Genomic DNA, 23909 nt, shown 5'->3' on the forward strand with positions numbered 1-23909 from the left:
ACTGATTACTAATTTATCAACCTAAATGTAGATGTCTGCTGTGGTCCTTCTGGACCATGAACAGGCAGGATACATAAAAGAAGGAAAGGTGGGTTCATACCTGAATGTATTACCCAAAAAAAGCACATTCTGAGAAAGAGATCTGAGTTCACGCAATTTTCTTGAGCTGTGATCAATGGAAGTACAAGTGAGAGAGGAGGGCAGTGAGACAGGAAAGGGAAAAAAACCCAAGAAATGGTATGCCAGTAAGCAGGTTACCATTTTTGGAAACTGGGGTGCAATCCTGCTGGAATCTAGTAAAATATTACTCAAATGTCTCATAGAGGAACAGGAAAATTAGAGAACTAATCAGCTAACTGCCGTCTCTCATGGCTTAAAGACTGCCCCAGAGGCACTTCTTGGCTACCTTGCTAACCATGCTGACCTGGCACCAGAGAAAGTTCTCAGGTTGAGAAGTAGAGATATACAAGTCTCTGAGGCAGAAAGCTTTCATTGTGCATGCAATTAAGACATGAGTCTAGAGCATGTCAGCTGAGCAGCAAGGGTACCTGCTTTAGCCACCAATACATTCTTAATCTGCTCTAGGAGTAGTAGACACAGCCACAAGTGCTAAGGTATTTTTTAGAATGAAGAGACCCACTACCCACCAAAGGGCTCATGCTGCCCATTATCTAAGCAAGGATTTAGGGAATTGGGGGAGAGGTGAAACTAATGCTGATGAGTTCAGCTCTCTCATAGTGTTTGCTTGGACTTCTTTATTGGCAGGTGCTACTCTGTTATATCAAAGTGATATAAGCATACTAACATATATTTATTGATGCACTTACCTGGGGGTGAGCATAGTTACTAAAAAATATATAATAATGGCAGGTATTTCTACAGTGTGACAATGTTCTAAACATGTTATATATCTATCATCTCAATGAATATTCAAACATTAAAGAAGTAAATATAGTATAAATATTACCCCACATTATAGATCAGGAATTTGAGACACAGAAATTGTGTTAGTCAGCTATTACTATGATGATGATGCATAACAAGCAATCCAAAAATGTCAATGACTTACAAACATTCAGTTTTCCTACCAGTAAGTTTATAAGTTGGCTAAAATGACTCTGTGGGCTAAACTAAGATTAGCAAACTAGGCCCCAGGCTATAAGCTGCAGTTTGGGTTTAAATCTGCTCAAGCCTTCTTTCTTCTGGGACCAATAGCTGCTCATGGCCAATGGCACAAGTACAATACATCAAACCAACATTAAGTACATTTATGATACTTTGTGTTGATAACATTCAATCAAGGCTTCTTCTTGATGACATAGCTGAACAAAGTAAATGACACAGCCAAAACTGACATCTTTCTTGTGGAAAAACATAGACCCCATGGAAGAAGTGGAAAAAAGTGAAGCTCTACAGAGCACCAATGCAATCTACCATAATATTGAATAAGTTGCTCTGGTCACTAACAAATAAATAATAAATAAAAGAACTGGAACCAAAACCCAGTTTTGTTTTGTTTTTTAAAAACTCCTGCTCTAAATCTTTATAACATTCTGATTCATCAGAGAGGGCTAAAGGGAACTGGTGGAAATTTGGTGAAACTTAAGAGCTAATCTTTTAGAAATATTTTCCAAAATTCATGTATATTTGAAGAGTGACTGGTGCGCAAGTAGGTGAATGGGAAAAAAATAGGATTCCTCTCTTAGTACTGGGGAGGGTATAGTTTGACAAATAAATTATAAATTGCTAGGAAATTAAAGACAAATGATCCAGGAATGTCCAATAAAAATGAGTTGAGACCTGGTTTTGCATTCTGATACTGCTACTGTGTATACTGTTTTGATATGGTTTCTAGACCATTCTATTTCTCAACTTCCTCCTCTGAATTTGAGGAAAAACACTTAATGCACCTGAACACTATGTATTAAATAAGCCCTTTAAGCTGATTTGAGATAGAGAGAGAGAACTTATGGAAGAGGCCTATACACATTATGCCTCCATAGTATGTAGGGAGCCAGAAATACAAAATTGGGGTGAGCATCGTGTAATCCAAATCAATAATAATTTAAAGATCAGTTTGGATATTCATAATATATAAAGAATTAATATAATTTGATGGCAAAAAAAACAAAACATGAAAACCAAAACCAAAAAATTAGTTCAGTTTAAAAATGAAAAAAGGGCCTGAATAGACATTTTTCCAAGAAGATGGTCAAGTGGCTAACAGGTACATGAAAATGTGCACAACATCACCAATCAATAGGGAAATGAAATCAAAAGTAAAATGAGGTATCACCTCAGGCCTGTTAGAATGTCTAGAGGTGAAAATGTGCAAAAAAGGGAACCCTTGTACACTAGTGGTAGGAATGTAAATCAATACAATCATCATAGATAGATAAACAGTATGGGGTTTCCTCAAAACATTAAATCTTTTCCTCATATACTATATGACCCAACAAATCCATTGCTGAGTATATATTTGAAAGAAACAAAATCACTGTGTTGAAGAGATATCTGTGCCCACATGTTCACTGAAGCATTATTTACAACAGCCAAGGCATGGAAACCACCTAAGTATTCACTGACAGATGAATGTATAAAGAAAATGAATATTCTGTATATATATATATAATATGTATATATTATATATATATATACAGAATACTATTTAGCTATGAAAAAAGAAGGAAATCCTGACATTTGCAACAACATGGATGGATCTTGAGGGCATTATGCTAAGTAAAATGAGTCAGAGAGAAAAAAGACAAATACTGTATGATCTCACTTATATGTGGAATCAAACAAAAAAACAGAGTCATAGAAAAAAAAGATCAGATTTGTGCTTGCCAGAAGCAGGGGGTAAGAGGTGGGGGAATTGGGTGAGGGTGGTCAAAAGGTACAAATGTCCAGTTACAAGATAAATAAGGATTGGGGATGTAATGTACAACATGATGACTATATGTTGTAAGGTATATTTGGAAGATGCTAAGAGATTAAAATGCTAAAAGTTCTCATCACAAGGGAAAAATGTTTATAACAATATGAGGTGATGGATGTCAGCTAACCTTAAATGTCACAATCATTTCACAATATAGATGTATGTTTTCATTATGCTGCACATCTTACACTTATAAAATGTTGCATGCCAATTATATCTCAATAAAACTGAAAAAAATCAGTTTGGGGAGTACATTTAATAAAACAAAGCTCCCACAAGCTTGTTAACCATAATGAACTTTCTTTAATTTTTCCTTAATTTGTTAGAATTTTCTACAAAAGCTTAACTTCCTTCCTGACATTGGGTGTTTAACTTGACAAAAACTTAGCTGAGTCAAAAATTTCAAACACACTCTTTCAGGGAAGTCTGTAGTTTACACAAAGTATTATTTGGCTTTTGTGAGCTATTCCACCAAAGGGCGATGAAATACCATTCCAAGAATATCTCAAATATCAAAGAAGGGAAAGGCCCAGTTGACTTTTTTCCCTCTAAAGCTGATTAAGGAAAGAACTATTGTTCAGCATACACTGCAGAGCCCAGTTGAAGGGAGAAACATTCTCCCTATTGCTGTACAAGGCTTAATATCTCCCAGGCAATAAGCTAGACTCTCAGGTCCTTAAGGCCTTGGAACATGTATTCCTCTCATGTGTATTTCTTATAGCACCTTGGTATGCTTTGCATAAGAAGTTTCAAATGAGAAAAAAATAAAAGAAAAAGAAACAAAAAAGAAGTTTCAAAAAAATTTTGTTGAATGAATGAATGAATGAATGAACAATCAGTGAATGAATCTCAATGATTGTTGTTCTCTTTGCATCCACATCAGTCATCTACTGTGCAAATACAGACTGGATGTAATGTACCAAAAATTTTTTTTAAACATTTATTTATTTTAGAGAGTAAGTGGGTGTGAGCAGGAGGGCAGGGGGAGGAGTAAGGGGAGGGGGGAGAGATAAAGAGAAACAGATTTACTGCTGAGCACAGAGCCCCACTCAGGACTCAATTGCATGGCCCTGAGATCCCAACCCAAGCTGAAATTAAGAGTCAACACTCAACAGACTTAGCCACCCAGGCACCCCAAGTATGAGAAGATTTTTAACAAGAAGATATGGCTCATGCTTCTTAAGCATGAAAATCAGATATTCATAAGGTCAAGGAGGATAGAAGGATGGTTGGATATTTGTGGGACACAATCAGTTCACTGGATATAAAGTGGTAGCCATTCCCCTAAGCAGAGCCAAGGTGGACTCAAAGATGGAGACCCAGGCAATGCAAGACTACCCAACATAAACTATCCAATAAATCCTCACAGTACCTGCACCTCTAATATGGCATTCTACAACTTAAAGGGAGCTTGGACATTTTTATGTTAAAAATATGTTAAATAATTTAGGTTATTTGAAGAAGGGATAAAATAACTTAGGCTAGTTAATCTGGTTTGAGGACAGCCCACTTCTGACTTCTCAGGCCAAACCAGAACTCAGGGTTTTATTCTTTATTTACCTCAGAATAAAACGAAGTTTTTTAAGGGCAAGGCATCCTACAATTTGCTGTTATTATGACAAGCTACCATTTATTTCCTATCTGTGAATTCTAGGCATCCTCTCTCTCTCTCTCTCTCTCTCTCTCTCTCTCTCATGTACATATATACTTATCTCCATTTTATAGATGAGAAAACTCACATTCAGATGATACCTTACCAATGGTTATACAAGTAGCAAATAACAGAGCAGCATTAGACCGAGGTCTAGCTGACTCCAAAGTCCATGTTCTTTGTAATTGTCTAAATCATCAGTTGGGCAAAACACACTTCTATCCATCAGAAGTTTTTCTATGTCCTTACCTGGAAAAAGACCGGGCTTGTGTCAGATTACCTGACATCTTTCACCATGTTTTACCCTTACAACTCACTCAGATGAGTATGGGTTGTCTTGCACTTTGCTTCCATTTCCTGATTTCCACTCTCCTTCCTCAGCAGCTCTTTGAACTCCAATCATTTACTCATAGTATTTTTTAAAAAGATTTATTTATTTGTTTGTTCATGAGAGACACAGAGAGGCACAGGCACAGGCAGAGGGAGAAGCAGGCTCCCTGTGGGGAGCCCTGATCCCAGGACCTCAGGATCACGACCTGAGCCGAAGGCAGATGCTCCACCACTGAGCCACCCAGGTGCTCTACTCATTGTATTTATACCCCTGGTTCAGCAAACTTTCTTGCTATCAGTGGCCACCTTCCATGCAGGCTCTTCAGCTCCACCCCGTCCGGCATGTACCTGTGGTCAGATTGCATTAGACCTGCCATCAAAACCTGTCCCGCTGCCTCCCACGGTGTTGGCCAAACTGTACCTGCCATTTCATCCTCAAGGATTAGCGTCTGCCACAGAGCCAAGCTCATGGCTCTTTCCCTGTGAAAAAGTATCGTAACTTGGTCATTTAAAATGTCCACTGTTTCTACTTTTATGTTGTCTCTAGGCAAGAGAGTGCTTCCTGAAATAACCCCATAACTTGAATAACCAGCTCCAACTACAATTTGGCTTTTCTGTTACTTGGCAAGTCTATTACCACCTGTCACTGAAATCCTGGTTTATGACCTGAAGTGCATTCCAAACCTTCTCCTCTAACAACTAGTAGCTAAACGACTAATTCTCTCTCCCCGCCCCCTGGATTTTCCCACCTCTCCCTTCCTCAACTCTGCCTCCTGATTCACATTGATTTGTATTTGTGTTTAACGTTTCAAAGGAGAGAGTTTCATATGTTCTCTTTTCATTTCTGTTCATCTCTTTTCATTTTTTTTCTTTCATATATATATATATTTATATATATACCTGCTCTATATCAACTATTCTCTTCAAAAGGGCAAAGCTTTGGAACAAAGGGACCTGAATTCAAATCTCAGCTTTACAATTTTATTTGTAGCTATATACCCTTAGGCAAATTTCTTAGCTTTTCCAGGTTCTGGTCTCCACATCTTTAAAAAGTAAAGAACAAAGCCTATTGCAAAGAGTCTATGTGATTCCAACACAACATCTTGTAGTGGACACATTTTGGAAGTTTCGTCTGGTCCTTTTTCCATCTTCAGCAATAAAACCACACTCTCCTTGTGGATCAAATGAGGCTGACTGTCCTCGTGGGGTGGGACAAAAGGCCCTGGCCTGGCCAATAGTAGAACCAACACCTTTTAACCACAGGAGTTGGCTCGAGGACATAATCCAAGTGGGGCTGATCAGAGTCCACCCTGTGGCTCATCTGATAATGACTGGGACAGAAACTTCTTATAATTTCTGGGATTGCTAACTATAAGGAATATGCAAATCTAGAGTTGTTAGTGGTTATTTTTGCATAGAAAGAGGAGAGCCAGTCTAAGAATGGAGTCAAAACAGAGGAAAAGTAGAGCTAAAAGATTTAAATAGGCACAAGTCTCACACTACTCAAGCACCTAATCCCTGGAGTTTCTAGTTTTGTGAAGATATATGGGCCATTTTTCTTCTGTTGGTTTGAATTGGGTTTCTGTCACATGCAACCAAAACTTCTAAGAAACATCTGCAGTATCCAGCAGGGTCCTGACACACACAGTATCACATGTGCATGGTATGCTGCTTTAATTTCTCTGCCACCTTCTTTGAAGAACCCCTCCCTCTCTACCCATAATGCCTCCAAAGACATTATTCCTATGCTTACCACTTTTCTCTCCAACATCTTGAGCTTCTAAGCTTATTGGATTCTGGCTTTCAGTATGCCTGATAGCAAAGATTCATTATTTACATGTTTTAACACTTGTTAGTTTATAAAGCACTTTCATATACAATTAATCCTATGGGATCAGTCACCATAACCCGACAATTTTCCATCAACATGTCCCTCAGCCTTTCCTTACCTATAGCTTTTACCTAGATTCACCTCTCCTGGATAACTACACTCATTAAAATATATTCCATCTATGAATGCTGCCACTAAATTAAGCTTCCTAAAATGGCACTTTGGGCATGCTTCTTTTCTACTGAAGAGTCAAAAATGTCCCAGATAGCTTTTCAAATAAAACCCATCTTCTTCTCCCAATTAATCTAATATTGTCCCCTGATTGGCACCACTTCACTTATCCAATCTTATCAGGGAGCTCTACCTTCTACCAAGATCTACCTCTTATCAGCTATGTGACTTTGGTCAATTTATTTTCCTGCTCTGAGACTCTGACCCCCCCTACTTCAACCTTATCAATTTCTTTGCCAACCCCTACTCATGCTACACTCATTTCTTCCAGCTATATTTTTTAAAAACACGTAGGGCATAACCTATGTAATATGAAATTCACCTACTTCAAGTTTATAATTCATTGATTTTTTTTAGTAAGTTTACCAAGTCATACAACCATCACTATAATCTAGTCTTAGGCTATTTCTATCACTTCAAGAAGATCCTTTGTGCTCATTTATAGTTAACCGCATTCCTATCTGCAGCCCTATCGTCTGTCTCCATAGATTTGACTTTTCCAGACATTTTATATAAGTGGAACTATAAGATACCTGGTCTTTTGTATGTGGCTTCTTTCACTTAACATAGCGTACTAGACTCACTTCTCCCTTTATCCTTTGTAGGTTCTCTGTTATACCTTTCCCCTTCCTCCCTACCCACCCAATCCTGCATTATTGTTGTTGATGCTGTTGTTTTGAGGTACAATTGGAGACATAGCACTTTTAGAACATTATCTTAGTTTCATTTCAACCCACAATTTCTATTGTCGTTATTCTGTATCTCCAAGGGGACTCCAGGCTTCAGTTCTTCCTTAGTTGCTTCACATAGTTATCTTATTTTTCTTGCCGAGAGAAATGAAAACTCTTTATGGAAAGTGTTAGACACATTTGGGAAATAAATAAATGTTCCTTGAAAAAAGTAATGAATACTTATACTTTTCTTTACCAAGAACAGTTTCCAAGAACCATATTCAAGTAGGGCTCACTTTAACAGATAATTTGATTCAACTGTAGGAGAGAAAGATCTGAATGCATGATCTGCTAACTTCTATGCCTTTTATGCCAAAATCACTTGCTTATGGACTGGGCACAGCCCACAGCTGTTAGAGACCCTATTCTTCTATCAATTCCCTACACGAACTCCCAAATCTGAGGAACTGTCAATTCCTTGAGGACAGATCCACTTGCTGATCAGCCTTTGTTCCCACCTTAGGACATAGCTACTGTCTGGTACATGATAGGTGCTGAATAAATATGTGTCTACTGAATGAGTACATGCGTGCATACATACAAGTGACACCTTTAAGTAAGGAAGCCTAGGACCTGGATCTTAGGAGACCTAAATAGTAAAAAGTTAGTATTTACCTCAGTTAAGAATTCCAGTTTGGATATTGCAAGTGCTAAATAAAGCTCCATGCTTATGGCACATTGATTTGTCAGAAACACAAATAAATATGAAAGAATTTAGCCATCAAGACATCATGGTAAAAGTACAAACCTCAACTAAAAGACAAGCGAAGAGTAACTCGCTCATACTCATAAAATCAAATCTCCTTACTTTTCCAGGCTAACTCGCTTATGCCTTAGGGTGTTGTTATATATATCAATTACTCTGGTTAACATTCCTTTATATCTAAGGTTTGGCCACTTTTGTATTTTTCTCTTATTGTATTTAATGTTTCAACAAATATTTGTCCAGTGCCTACTATGTGCAGGCTTTGTTCTAAGGGCTTGTGATATAGTAGTGAACAAAAACGGAAAAAAGCACCACCATGCATTCAAGGAGCTTCCATTCCAGTGGATCACATGTTGTCATATTTTCCCACTTCAGTATCTGTGTGCAAGATCCCTAAAGGCCAGAAAGTAATCTTGTTTTATCCACAACATCAACACAATGCCTGCAACATTAGTGCATATTGGTGAACAAATAAGCCACCATTGATTGAACATATCAATATTTCATTTAACCCTCACACTTGCCATAAGAGGAACATATATACTCACCCTCATATCAATAACATTTTGCCGCTCTGGTTCAGAGGTCAGTTAATATGGCCAAGGCCACAAGTCAACAAGTGAAAGATCCAGAATTCAAATGCAATTGTTTAACCCCAAAGCTATGTTCTGCTCTATCAAAGCAAAAGGCTGATGGGAAGATAGCCATTAGGATGAGGATTCGTCTTCACTGGATTTGCATGGACCAGATGAGAACACATCTGACTTCCAGCGTTTGGAGGTTAATTTCAGAAGCAACCACCTATACCAAGAAGGGATAAGATACCAATCATGAAATCAGTGACAAGAGAACAGAACTGTTGTTTAGCCTTGAATGTTAATCAGCACCCCAAAAAGTCATTTACCATTATATTTACCTGAGCCAGTACATTTTCCTAAAACATTTTGGTTTCTCCAGTCCTAAGAATAGGAGTGATGGGAATTTTTAAAAATAAATAACAGCTGTGTTGTTTGCCCCCAAACCTAAAAATGTTGAAGTTATCCCACAATGAAAAATGTATTGTCATTATTTACAGTGTTATATTGTTTTCTAATTATTACGTGTGTCTAAATCTCATTGCCCCCAAGCCTGCAGAAAATGCAAGGTCCCTGTGGACATAAATTTCTTTTATGCTCCACAGGATCTAACATGGTGCTGAGTATAGACTTAGCTCAGGATCTAAGAAATGGAGATAAATTTAGAAAATCTGGTCCAGGGCTGACTGTCTTTTCTGTCAGATTTTGCCTCCAAGATTTTATCCTGTTACTCCATGTCATTGAGGACAACGCCAGTCTTTTGTTATATTTTCACATCATTTGAAAAGGCCACATCGGTAGTTACTCGTCTCATCACATAGCAGAGAGAAAAGCAGATTTTATTTTAACGTGAGCTTTGCTCCATTTAGTGAATCTGTTAGAAAATGTGCCTAAAGTCACATCCATGGCGGGCTGAATCTGTGCCTGTGAGACAGAAAGAAGGCAAGTGTGTGTGCACACTTGTGGGTGGGTGAGCATCTTCATAAACCCCTCAGCCACTCTGGAGGAGCTTACAGAATGTGCCATGGAAACAGTGGTTACCATGGAAAGGACGTGCCATGGTGACGAGCTGAAGAAATGCCTATGTAAAACCATCTTACCATGTAACCTTATACCTTCCAGCTTTTTAAAAAATATGACAGGATTAGAGCACAGGACTCTGGGGAGTCTCAGCCCTCTCAATGATCTTCCAAAACAATCTAGAAAGTGAGATGATAAACTGCAGGGCGTTGTGTACCTCGCTGAAGGGCCTGACAAGCAGTTAGGTGGAGAAATTGCCAACATCGTTTATCTATGGACTGCACTGCACACTATTAAATATTTCCTGTTAAAACCCACAAAGTATTACAAATGAAGAGAAAACATGGATAAAATTAACTTAAAGGGAATGGTTTCCCGACTTACTGAGATCAGAATTGATGTGTTTCATCTAACTTATCTGTTAATAGGCTTTCTTGATGCCCTCGTGTTACCATAATCTCCAAAGCACTGGACAAACCAGTACATTTGTTTATCTTTATCACTCTTTGCTTACTAAAGAACTTGCTTTTATTAAAGAGATCAATCACCTGCACACAGTTTAATAGCCCACACAGTACATCCGAAGTAAAAAAAAAAAAGCAAAAAAGGGTAAAGGGTGAGAGCCTTGTTTTAACAAAGCCCTAAAAGCATTAAAAGGGCCATAAAAGAAGCCTTTGATAATATATATATGCAAGATATGAAATCTTAAAGGTGGAAAAATTGATATCTAAAACATTTCTAAATGGGAACGTGAAGGCCTTGAAAGCAATCGATGCCTCCACTCTGGTTGCTCTCGCTCGCAGCCAGGTGAGGCTCAGTGCAGAGACGTCCAGTACCTTGCGCGTCTCTTGCACGGCTCCCCTCACCCTGTTTCACGGGAAAGCCAGACATCTGTCCTCGCAGCGGGCCCCCAAACCAGGAGTCCCCTCAGGCTGCGTGAGGATGGGGTCTCCGAGGGCCACCGCCCTTGACCTCCGACACCAGGCCGGGCCGCAAGGCCCTGGGCAGCGGGAAGTGGGGCCCTGGCCTCTCTGTCCTCCAACTGCTCCCCTCCCGCCTCTGAAAAACAAGCCTATCCACCATCTCTTAGCACACGGAACATAATATCATATTTTATCTAGTCTTCTGGGATTAAAAATATTGATTGAAATTTTCATTGGAAGCTTTTCTTAAAAGACACTTTCTTCCAAACCTCTCTTTCTACTCCGTTGCAAGTCAGCTATTTTTCTTGCCAAAATACAGGAAAGCAATTAGGCTCAAGGGTTTTATAAGCTGCACCAGTTCAGGGCAAATCTATTGAACTCTGCTGAGAAATTCTTGTTCATTCACTGTGAAAATTTTGATGGTTTTATCCTCTTTCTTGATAACCACTTAGTTTTAGAAACCCGCGTAATGCGCGTAGTGCAGGATTTAAAGAGAGGCCATCCTAATTAAAGTGTTGTGATGTTAAACCGGAAGGTGCTAAACATAGTCCTTTGATAACTGCAATTTCAAGCTCAAATGTGTATCGCAGGGAACTGAAGCTAAAATACAAAGGAAATTTTCGCAGAAGCGGTGAAGGCGAAGAGAAAATATTAAGCTGATCTGCGAAGTGCCTCACAGGTTTTGAGTATAAAGCAGGAGGAAGTGCAGGGCTGAGCCTTCATCTTCCATCAGCTGTTCGTGTTGCTGGTGATTACAGCATCCCTCACCGAGAACATATGGCCGTGTTTATAGCCATCAGGCGGCATTTCACAGAGCGACGACACCATGTGTCCACCAACTAGCCTTCCTGATTACAGCTAATTAGAGAGGAGGCGGGAGGCATTTTTTAAATGATATTAAGGCACGAGAACTCCAAAGTTCCCAGGCCTGCTTGTGAGACCAGGTGACGAGAGAGAGATTCTTCCAGAAAGTACGAGAAGCCAAGAGAAGCGGACATTTTGCACAAGTCTTTCCCTGAGACGGGAGCCACGTACGACCACGACCAAACAAAGAAGAGAGGGCGTGTGAACAGGAGAGCCCACAGCGCGCCGTGCGGAGCGGGCCTTGGGAAACCTGCGGGCCAGAAGCTACCCGAATGACCCTAAAGCACCCTTTCAGGGGGAAAGGCCCTAATCAGAGCCACCATCGCAGCGTCCCTGAGACTCACTCTGTGGTTAGCACCGGCAGGGGATTCGATATAAAATCATACAGGGGCCTATTAAATGCCGTTGACCATGTGCTTTCACCCAATTTTGTGGTTCAGCGATGCTGGTTGTTCTCTCTTCTTTTTGACCCCAAGTAAAATGCAAAGCAACATATGTCACCAGGTGAATACAGAGCCCGAGTTAAGGGTCTCAGCTTTTCAAAAGCCTCCCTTCTGAATTTGCAACATTCTTTCATGAGCCCCTGGAAAACAGACTGGCTCTAGAGCTTTCCCAGAGACACTGCACTCGGCTCACATGCAAGTGAAGCCTCAGTTTGGTAGTCGCCTTCCTCCTGTGCTCTCCAAACTTCCCCTCCAAAGGGGCGACTGTGTGTGTGTGTGTGTGTGTGTGTGTGTGTGTACGTGTGTGTGCGTGTGCCTGGGTATGTACCACTCCACCTATTACAGCCGCTTCTTCCTTCAGGCTCGTTTAAAAGTCTGAGAATATGTCCATTGGTGATTGTGTCATTTTTTTTTTTCTCTATTTCTCTGCTTTGCTGGAACTGGACCATAATGACATTAGATAGGTCGCATGATGGCAATTTAATGGCCTGAACTCAATCCACAGGTACATCGTTGTGGTCGCCTCGGGATCTGTTCTCATTGCCGAGATGTGACAGGAAATGCCAGCAGAGCCTGAATGGATGAAGAACTGCAGTGGCAGAGACGGTGCGGCAGTGAGGGCAGGAGATGTGGGCTCTGAAAGCCCTGGGGCCGCCCAGCAGCGGTGACGTCGCCCCCCAGGCCCCTGCTGTCACAGGGCACGCTTGGCTCAACAGTGTTCACTGACCACACTCTGCTTTGCACTGAGTGCACAGCGACAGATAGAGCACACACAGGCCTGGTCCTCAAGTGGCTTACTGTTGCTCAGGGGGAGACACTTCAGCATTTAAATAAGCAAATGCACTAAAGCACGAAAGACACCGCCGAAATAGTTCCACAAATGTAGCATAACGGTAGCACGGCAGAGCAGTAATAGGAGGGAGCTGAGCTGCCTAAAAATGTCCAGTATGGTTGGAAAGGGAGATGGAGGAGGGATTTATGGTCTAGAAATTTAAGAACCCAATACTAAATCCAAAGTACATGCAATACTTTCTTTTCAAAGGCCCATGTGAATAAATAGATGGGTTCTGGACTCCCTCAAAGAATAAATATGAAGATTAAATGGAAGAAATTCTCTGAGCATACTGAGGGGAAAAAAGTATAAATTCAAAACAGTGTAGTGGTTATACAGTTACCTAAAAAAGACAGCGAGAGCCCTGGTGAATACTTTCAGGTTTTAGGGAAATGGATGCCATGACCTTCTCATTTTTTTCAGGAGACCATACAATGGTGATAATCTCTTTCACAGGTTTGTTAGAATCAGAAAAGATTATGTGTGTAGTTCATGTGTGTAAACATATGCATATTTCATGTTATACATAAATTTATTTATATTAAATATAAAAATGTGATATAAATATGTTTATGTTGAAATGTTTTATAGAACCTAGGGCACCATTACAGTATTAGTAGATGCTATTGTGGCTGTATTGCTTTTAATCTTGTTTTTGTTCCAGTTAGCTCTAAAATAGAGGTCAACAAATGATGGCCCATTGGCAAAATCCAGCCCACAGAGGGCCAAATCCATTTATGTATTGTCCAAGGCTTTTATGCTCTAACAATAGGTTATGTAGTCGGACAGGGAAAATATGGCTCGCAAAGTCAGAAATATTCACTATCTGGCCCTTTACAGAAAAGTTTGATGACCCCTGCTTTAAAATAATCACATGATAACAATCTACCTTTTCCTTTTTTTCTTCTTTTGCCATTTGGCAGGTGGGGGCGGGGTGGTGGTTGGTCGGCAGAAAACGGATTCCTAGGAAAAGTTCTGTGATCAGATAAGTGGAAAACACTACATACTTTATTCTCTTCTGGGAGATTTAAAATGCATCTTGGCATATGAAAGACTTTAAGAAGTTTCGTATAAAGGAAACCTATTTAGATTCATTTCCCAAACCGAATTTTTTTTTCTCTATGAACACGTATTAACAGATATGGCAAATGCGATGGATTGGCCACCCAAGGCAACTCAGAGCCCACTTTGTGTTTCTGCAGTGCAGAGGTTGCAATATTACATACTTTATAGTTCAGCCTGCCTTGTGTCTAACCTTAGCCTTGTACCATAGTTCTGGCCAGTAAGATGTAGAACTCCTAGAGGCAGGTGCCCTTCCAGAATAAACAAGCATTCTTTCCTGGCTGCCTTTGCCCTCCCCTCTTCCTCTTGGCCAGACCTTGTGCTTCCAGGGCCAGTGAATGAGGGCAAAGCCTAATATGTTGGGGAGAGTAGAGCGCAAAGATGGCAAAAGTCTGGGTCCCCGACTACATCACGAAAACACTGCTCTAAGCCAGAGTTGCCTACTCCTGGACTTCTTACCAGATCAAACACATAAACACTTTCTGTTTATGGCAGTATACTTCTCAGACTTTAATATGGGTACAAATCATCTAGAGATTTGTTACAATGCAAATTCTGATTTGGTAGATTTGGGTTGGGGCCCCTACCCACCTACCCGGTGATGCAGATGCTCGTCCATTAATCACACATGGAGTAGTAAGGTAATAGGGTTTTCTGTTCTTTGCAGCAGAACACCATCATAACTGTTAGATCCTCTGGAATTCCTCTTCTAGGGAGAATACTTAGGGAAATTCTGAAGATTCTCATCATCAAGCTCCCTGTTTCCATGAGCCATTTAGAAGGTAGCTCCACCTAGCATACCATTCAAAGGATTTGGACTTCCTTCCTGCATCATTTCTCATACAATATATTTCTTATTAGGGCCCACGAGGCAATGCAAATCCACAGTGAACCACTTGTGCAGGGGTGATATTTTCGGTTTTCCACAGATGTCCTTGGATATAGATAATAATGAAGAGCTGATTCTTTGAACACCATAGAATGATAGGTTCCTCAAAGATTAACCCAATCCTTTAGTTGTAGGTAAGGAATCGAATGGCAAGAGGGGTCAACTGATTCCCCAGGTCACCCAGGAAATGGGGTGGGGAGGGCAGAGCTGATTGGAAGTGCACCTGCACGTGTGCATGAATGTGTCCAACATTATCTCCCACTTTGCACAGAAAAAACTTTCAGAAGAAAATGTGGGCTCTCTGTAGAAGTATGCCCCTTATATCACATACACATGGCATACCGAAGAAAAATATCAAGTTCACATTTCCAAACTCTTCCTGCTGCCTGTGTATTAAGTGACAGCGAAGCTAGCCGTTTCCCTTCTCATCATGATTAACCCAGAGCGTTAGCAAATCCCCAATCTATTTAGAGATACAGATCCGTGATGGAGGCTTTCCTCATTCTTTCTCTAAAATGTAGTTCCACTTGACCTAATTGGGGCTTGGGGAGATTCCAAATCTCACTTTTTTTTTTTTTTTCATTTTTCCAAGTTAAACCATGGCTTTGACAATGGGGCGTGTGAAGTATTTCCGACCGTCTTTATTAATTAAAGGAAAAGTTTTCATCTTAGAGTCTTGAGAGTTTTAAGAACAGATGAAAAGTAGACGAAATTCAGGAAGGGCTAAAATAGCTGAGATGTTCTATTTTTTCTCTTTAATAATTGATGCTAAAGAAGGAATATGGGCTTTAGATTTTAAATGCTATCATCGAAGGGAAGAAGGTAGCTTCTAAGTGGTTTGACATGCAGAGGAAGGGTTCAGGGGCCAGTCGGCAAAAACTTTGTCCAGCTCCTGTGTTTGATCCCACGCCCATGCCTATGCTGTGCCTGTAGGCTTTTAACACAAGGCACCGCTCCTTGCTTCTGTGGAGCTCCCTACTCACTGGGTTTGTTAGGATCCTTTAATTAGTCACCGGTCAATTTCAATTTAAATTTGTACAATAATCCTGTTTCAAAGTTCAGGTGACTAAGGTCAAATTTAAAAGGTGATTTCCTCAAGCCCATAAAGCCAGGCCATTGCATTCCCTAAAAATAGCTATCAGAACCTCTAAACCTTTGTCCTTGTCAATGACGAACACAATTTCTGTTTCAATGACTCTTTAATGTGATACTAGAATAAGCACTTACCTACCCAGGTAGAAGTTGCATAGGCTGGAAAAGCCACAGATCTGGATTCTAGACTCAGCTCAGACCCTCACTGGAGCTCAAGGAAGCCCTTTATACTCGGGTAATTAATTTTATTATCTGTAACCTAGGGATTTGTGGCATATGATTATCTTACATGGTATTATGGGTTGAATTGTAACCTCCAAAAAGGCACGTTGAAGTCCTAATGCCCCTGTGCCTATGAACATGGCCTACTTTGGAAATAGGATCTTTGCAGATGTAATCAAATTAAGATGAGGTCATCAGGGTGGGCCCTAATCTAATATGACTGGAGTCTTCATAAGAAGAAGAAAATGCTGTGCAAAGATGGAGAGATCCAGGGAGAACCACATGCCCACCACAGCAGGTTAGCGCCACAAGCCAAGGAATGCTGAGGGGTATACCCACCTCCAAAAGCTAGGAAGAGGCTAGGAAGACTTCTATTGAGAATCTCAGAGCAACATGGCCTTGTTGACATCTTGATTTTGAAATTCTGGTTTCTAGAATAGTACGTTTCTGTTGTTTTAAGCCACCAAGTTCGTGGTAGTTACAGCAGCCCTAAGACACTAATACACATGGTAAAGGTACTTGGCAAATGTGATTAAGGGTCATGAGGTGGGAAGCTTATCTTAAAATTACCGGGGTAGACCCAACTTAATCACAAGGGTCCCAAGGGTCCTTGTAAGAGGGAGATTTTATGAGAGAGAGGACAGAGTCATGAAAAGAAGGAGACATATGATGAGGGAAGCAGAGGGCCAGAGTCATTAAAAAGAGATTTGTACAAGATCTGAAGATAATATGCTACCAGCTTTAAAGATGGAGGAAGGGGCTATAAGACAAGGAAGCAGCAGGCCCCTTGCAACTGGAAAAGTCAAAGAAATAGGTTCCTGTCTAGAGCCCATGAAGGTTTCATGGTCTGGTTTGAAACTCATTTTGGAAACTCACCTCTAGAATCGTAGGATAATGGTAAGTGTTTGTTGTATTAAGCCATTAGGTTTATGGTAATTTGTTAGAGCAGCAATAAGAAATTAAGAGAAGAGAAAGTTTTCCCTGGTAACCCCTAGGCTTGTTGTACTAAAGACAAAGACAAAAAAAAAATGTTTAAAAACCAAACATTTATTTTAAGATTGTTATGATTCTAATTAACTTTAAAGATATGCTATGTACTCAATACCACTTTTCAGTGAATGGATAAATAAAGGAATCAAAATAGTTTCAATTATACAAAGACAGACCAGATTGTGTTTAACAGTAATGCTTTAAGGGCAAAGACCTTTAATAACATGTCTCCAGTACATCGCACAGTGGCTTGCCTAAAACAAGCCTTGTCTAAACATTCTTTTACTTAATTAATCAACAACAAAGAAGATCCTAGGAACACTGCATAACCACTGGGATGGAAAGAAGGCAAGAAAAGGGTGCCGAGTAAGTTCTTCCTTACAGTATGCCAATATCCCTACGATGCTCACCCACTGAGATGATCAGAGTTTACAGAATGTGGCAAGTTTCCTTTGGGGTAACTTTACTTCTTTGGATCACTCCTGATACCTAATTAACAGCCAGACACTTCCTTATAAATAGCCATGTTTTTGGCACATTAGGGCATTTCCCCTCTCAGGACTGGAGACAGATGTTCAAAGGATGATCCTAGCTGACAAAGCAACATCTGGCATTTAGCATCTTGCTGTGACTGATTGTCTGATATATCACCCCAAAGTGAGGAGCAGCAGAGTCCTAGAATGTGAAATGGATCATGCAGTGCCAATGCTTCACTGAATGTGGAGACTTTGTGTGTTAAAGCAGAGGGGAGAAAGAAAAAAAAAGTTGTAGCAAAAGATGATCAATTTCATAACTCCAGAAACCAAACCTAAATAAACATCGGAGAGATTACATGGGAGCCATTTGAGCGACACAGAAAATGCAGAAGGCTTGCATAAAAATATGCTATTATCTGGGGATGTTATTCCTAAAGCCAGACAGTAGTCTGGCTATTTGGCTACGATCAAAACCATATGTTTTGCGATTCAAGAGGCAAAAGGTCTGTATCCCAGTAGAGTTACTCACACGTGATGTTAAAAAGAGATGTAATCTTGGGTAAAGTACTTCATCTGTAAGTGTCCAAATATGCAAAAGTGGGTTCATGGCTACCTTATAAGGGGTTCATGAGAATTTTTTGAAATTATTTATGAAGTGCTAGCATAGCATCTAGCATAGTTATGTTCTTAAATGATGAACATTTATTGATCAGTTGCCATGTGGTGGGTTACCTACATTCCTGAAGGTAACAGGGTGGTGGCTCCAAGCACAGGCTTCCTGGGTTTATATCCCAGCTCTACCATTGACTTCATACATAATCTTGGGAAAGTTACTTAACTTCTATGTGGTTCAGCATCCCCATCTCTAAAAGGAGATAGTATTCTATCAACTTCACAATTTGTGGTCAGAAATAAATAAGTAGAGGGGCACCTGGGTGGTTCAGTCAGTTGAGTATCTGACTCTTTGTTTCAGCTCAGGTCCTGAGCTCATGGGCCAGGGGACTGAGCCTCACATTGGGCTCCACGTTCAGTGGTGCGTCTGAGGATTCTCTTCCTCTACCCTTTCTCTTGTGCGTGTTTGCATGAGCACTCATTCTCTCTCTAAAATAAATAAATAAATCTTTTTAAAAAAGAAATAAATAAGCAGATATGTTCAATGAACTCAGAAGCAGTGCCTGGCACATGATAAGCATCCATAAATATTAACTAATGTTATTATCATCCCTTTAAGTTTTGCAACCCTTTGATGTAAATGCTGTTATTGGACCCATTTGGTCAACAAAGAAGCTGAGTCAAAACAATCTAAGTGAACTGTGGATCCAGGATTCAAGCATAGGTAGTCTTACAATTGCTACAAAATTGGATTAAATTAAATGATTCTGGAAGCCAGAACTCACCAAATCTTTTTTGACCTTTCATCCACTCTTTCCAAAATGACTGGCTTTATGACTTTGGCAAATTTCTTAAACACTCCGTACCACATTTCTATAATGGGGAAAAAATTGATGCCTCATCAGGTGATGAGGATTTAATAAGATAATGCAAAAAATTCTGTATCATAGAGCTTGGCAGATAGAAAGCCCTCAAAATACGCTAGCTCCCACAGTATCAGTCGTAAAAGTGCTGAAGACTAGCAGTCATTTAGTGCTGTGCCGCCTTTAGAAAAAAAAATGCAACTAAGTATTAATTCTCAGTGCTTATACAGGACATTTTCCTCATCCCGTGACATTGTCCTAGGACTTTTTTGTCGTAGCAGTCTGACTAGGGCCCTGGAAAAACACCTGGCCGTGGGAAACAGTCTTTGTGTCTTGCAATGACGGGCAATACCTGGGCTTTTTCTAAAGCTTACTCTGGACTGGGTTTGATGATAAGCAAAGCGCCGGCTGGCCAATGCAGCAATAACTGCAGCTGCTGGCAACCAAGTGACTTTACTGGCCCTGGAGTATTTGCTAATGTAGACCTGGCGGGCGGATCTAAACAGTCGTGGGTGACATCATGGCACTGGGATACTGGTTGGAAAAGGAAAATCGTTCAAGGTTAAGCACAGGGTGAGAACTATCAGTGATAAAGCAGTACCACTTCCATGGGGGCAAATTGTATTCTCTGAATCATTAGTATAACTCTTGTACTTTTCACACAGTGTCTAAAATGATGGTGGGATAATTGATTTTGCATTAGCGATTCGAGCATAGTATGTAAGAAATATTACAAGCCTGCTCCCTAGTTGCTTGCCAAAGCAACCTTAAGAAACTGATAAGAAAACCTATTCTTTTTTTTTTTTTAAGCACAATGAAGGCCCTCTATAGCCCAGATGCTGCGAAACAGGACCCTCCTCTTCTCACAGGTGGGAGGTGCCTCTATCAACTCTGAGCTGTTGGCCATGTCCCGTCAAGGATTTACTGGATTTGTTAGGTTTGGGGGTGGAATACCGAAAACCTGGCAGGTGAGGGTGTATCTAAGTAAACACAACCTTAGCTAAAATAGAGTTCTGTTGTATCTGTGTGACAGTTCCCCAGGCAAGTGTCCAGAGAGACCCTTGCAAATTGTGAGAAATGGACACTCTGAGAGGTCCCTTTCCACTCTCAGAGTCACTTTAGAATTTGGGAGGCATAATGGTTAGAAGCTCACTACTCTCCAGCTTGTCACATTTGCCCCTAAGGGCCCAAATTTCCAAGCCACCAGTATTCCCTGCAAGATGGGGGCTCTTGACGTGTCCTACGTGAATGCTGTGGTAGAAACGCCTTGCTTGGGGTCCAGGCTTCCTTAGAGCATCTTCCTTCATGGAGTCCAAAGCCTTCATGACCCAAAGAAGCCCCCCCACCAACCCCTGGCCTGATCTCTGCCTTTGCCATTTCTCAGAGATAGTTTCTTCTGCATTTTTCACCATAGGGGTAGGGGTGGGAGGGTAGAGCCATCACAGGAATTGATAAGTTGAAATTTTTCCTAAAGCAAACCTCTGAAAATGTCTCATGTTGGGAGACTTGCCACCTCTGGGAGCAACCTATTCCATCACTGACTCCTATGACTGTGTTTAAAGTTGAGTCCCTGTCTTTTACCCATTGGTCTCCATTGAACCCTCAGCAGCACACTGACAATGTCCAGCATCAGAATATTCATCCAGAGTCCTACATAGTAATGACTGCTGATGGGACCACATTCGTGGGGTCCTGAGGCTGCACTTGGAGCTTAGTTAATCATTGACATCTGACAGGAAACATGGCAGCACCAGGAGGGGTTGTCAAAGCTTGATGAATCCATCTTCTAAATGAGAACCCTTAAAAAATTTGGAGCCCTTTGAATTTTCATTTTTTCAGGCCAAACACCACCAGCTCCTTCAGGAATATACTTGGTAACCCAAGTTTTAAGTTCTCTCACAACATTGTTTTCTTTCTTCTTAGCAATCGTCACCATTCCCATCTTTCTCTTAAAATACAGGGCCCAGAACTGATTACAGAAATATGAAGATGATTATGTGGGAAGCGCTGGACAGTGAATCTTCATCTCCAAAGATGATTCAGCAAAAGGAAATGGCTGTAGGAAGACAGCAGATGTTTTATTTGGGTAAAATGAAGGAGTTGACTACACTAATGCCGACAAATTTTTTCTCTTCCAGGCAGACTGCTAACCCCTTTAGTCAGGGTTGGGTGCTCCTTCCACACTCCCACCACACCCTGTGGATGTCCCTATCAAAGCACTTTCCACCTGCTTTAAATGTCTACTGAGCTGCCTTCTCTTCAACTTGATTGCTGATGCCCAAAACACCGGGTTATGGGACTGTAGTTTGCCTTTGTAACAATGCCTGGCACCAAGGAGGGGTGCAAAAATATGTATTGATGGAAACGAATAAATGGAGTGATAAAACACTGGAATGAAAATCTGTGGAAAACCAGGGAAGGCCTCCTAGGCATTCATGGAAAGCATGAAAGTATGTGTCCCTTGGGATTCTCCTTCCACTCATTTACTCATCATTTATGACGTTTAAGACAGCTCTGCCCCAGGCATCCCTACAGAGGGTGGAGTCACATCTCTGATACCAGTAATGAGACCAAATAGGAAGGATACACAAAATCTCTACTGACTTCCAGTCATCTGATAAAGACCTTCAGTAGCTAACACCCTTATAGACTAGAATTTCTACAGTGGCCAAGGGATTTACAATGATGTGACTAGAATAGAAACTGAAGAGGCAAGTATGGAGGAGGTCTTCAGAGAATGGCTCTCAGGTTATAGGAACATGGTCTAAGAGGATAATGTAAGGGGTGGGGCTGGGCTTGCTTCTGAGTACCCTCGGCTTCCCTTCTGTGCTGTCTGTAGACAGGCAGATAGAGCCACAGGGCATGACCACATCCCAGAAGCACTTTGAAAGACATAGGGACTGAGGAGTGCAGTGATAAAGGAAACCAGAAATCTAGAGACAAGGAAAAGTTAACCCATGAAGGAACCATCTCAACTAATCTGCTACTAGGCTCTGTTTTCAGAGGTGACATCATTGACAGTGCTTAAAAGCAGAATAAGGCCAGATTTGCCAAGGGACATGTGTGGGCTTCCAAGCCTTCGAATCCCTCCTCAGCCACACCCAAAAATAAACTTCAGGAGAAAATTTTACTTGGCATAATTGGATATCTTTGTCCTGCTTACCTAAACTATCACAAGTGATTGTGTTAAAATAACAAAAAGTGAGTGTTGTTTTACGAGCAAAAAAAAAATATATATATATAGTTTAGAAATTCCAATTTGGTAAATATCTTTTTTCCCCCAGTCTCCTAAATTCCTTTTTGTAAAAAGCAAATTAAACCTATTTGAGGTAGGGCTTGAATGCTATTCAGTTCTGTTGGGGGCCTTTACTCTTGGCTGCAGCTACAAAAGAAGATTCACGGTAAAGGGACCTGTGGGGGTGGCTTCCATTTACCCCCATGTTTTCATAAATGGAAGCAGCCAGGCAAAGAGCACAGCTGTCATCATTTCCCACACAGGCACCGAGAGCTTGGGAGCTCCTTGAGCAAGGGCCAATATGACAGGCAGGTTTCCTCGCATAGCAAATCTAAAATTTTATTAGCAACAATTTGGACTGTTCAGGCAGGCTCAACGTGTTGTGTATATGTATAAAAATAGATCTGTTCGCTCTTCCTGCATTTGCCCTGGCTCTTTCGCATTTCTGAAACCAACCTGTAATAGGCTCCCACTGTTCCCTAATATTTGCAATGGTCAGTGATCAAAAGAAGATTGGAGCTGACCAGATGTAAAATGAAAGATTCACCAGATAGACCAGAATGAAAGACTCACCTGGAGCGGAAATCTGAAAGGTTTGTTTATTTAGTCTTTCTCCCGCGTGCATCTTTGTGTTGCAGAAGATTCCAACTGGAGTGGAAATGCCAGGTTGCTGGGAGAAGGTTGTCCTTGTAATGTGTCTTGGCCAATTGGAAATTGGCAGCACTTGGGCTCTCTTGAGAACATTTTCTTGCCAAGCTTCTAGGACATTTCCCAAGACCAAGTGGATTGGCCAATTGAACAACATTTCACTAAGCACACAAACTTTTCATAGTGTAATCCAGACTTTTCAGAACTCTTAGTTGTTAGCAAAGTAGACAAAAATAATAGAGCTTTTCTCCTCCCTACTTAGGTTCTTCCAAATAGCACCATCATAGTCTCCCAAAGAGTGAGAAATAACAAATTTGCTCTAAAGGCTAATTAAGAGATATCCCCACATTTAGAGGAAAAACAAAAATGCAGATGAAACCACTTTGAACAGGTTAGCCAAAAATTCAATTGTGGTTCTTATAAGAACTTAACCTTTTGTTCAGGATCAGTTATAACATCATTAACTTTATCCAAAGAAATATATTTATCCTGGGTACAGAATAGAAAAGGTCAGGTACGAGATTCCAAAACTTTAAAAGAGAAAGATATATCTCTAAATTACTAAGTGAATTCAACCTTTTGAAAAAACATTTTATATTCATTAAGAACCTTTTCACTGTGGGGGGAAAATTACAAAATCCACCAACAGTGAGAATTATGTGTTTGTTTCACTGAAACTCCTCTAAAATGATGGTGTCGATTCATGTGTAATTGTGAAACACCCTCAAAAAAATATCCTACAGCC

The 23909-nt window shown here is 40.6% G+C and overlaps 1 long non-coding RNA gene across 1 annotated transcript; it reads right to left on the reverse strand.

Annotated features, from left to right (window-relative positions):
- Nucleotides 1–17510: 17510 nt before the first annotated feature.
- On the reverse strand, nt 17511–23226 carry LOC111096379. The gene is made up of 2 exons (XR_005360421.1): nt 23090–23226; nt 17511–21337 (listed from the first exon to the last, which is right to left on the reverse strand). It is a non-coding gene; the product is annotated as an uncharacterized LOC111096379 (long non-coding RNA).
- Between the last annotated feature and the right edge of the window lie 683 nt (nt 23227–23909).

Source organism: Canis lupus, chromosome 6 (assembly GCF_011100685.1).
Source record: "Canis lupus familiaris isolate Mischka breed German Shepherd chromosome 6, alternate assembly UU_Cfam_GSD_1.0, whole genome shotgun sequence".
In the NCBI taxonomy this organism is placed as follows: Eukaryota; Metazoa; Chordata; class Mammalia; order Carnivora; family Canidae; genus Canis; species Canis lupus.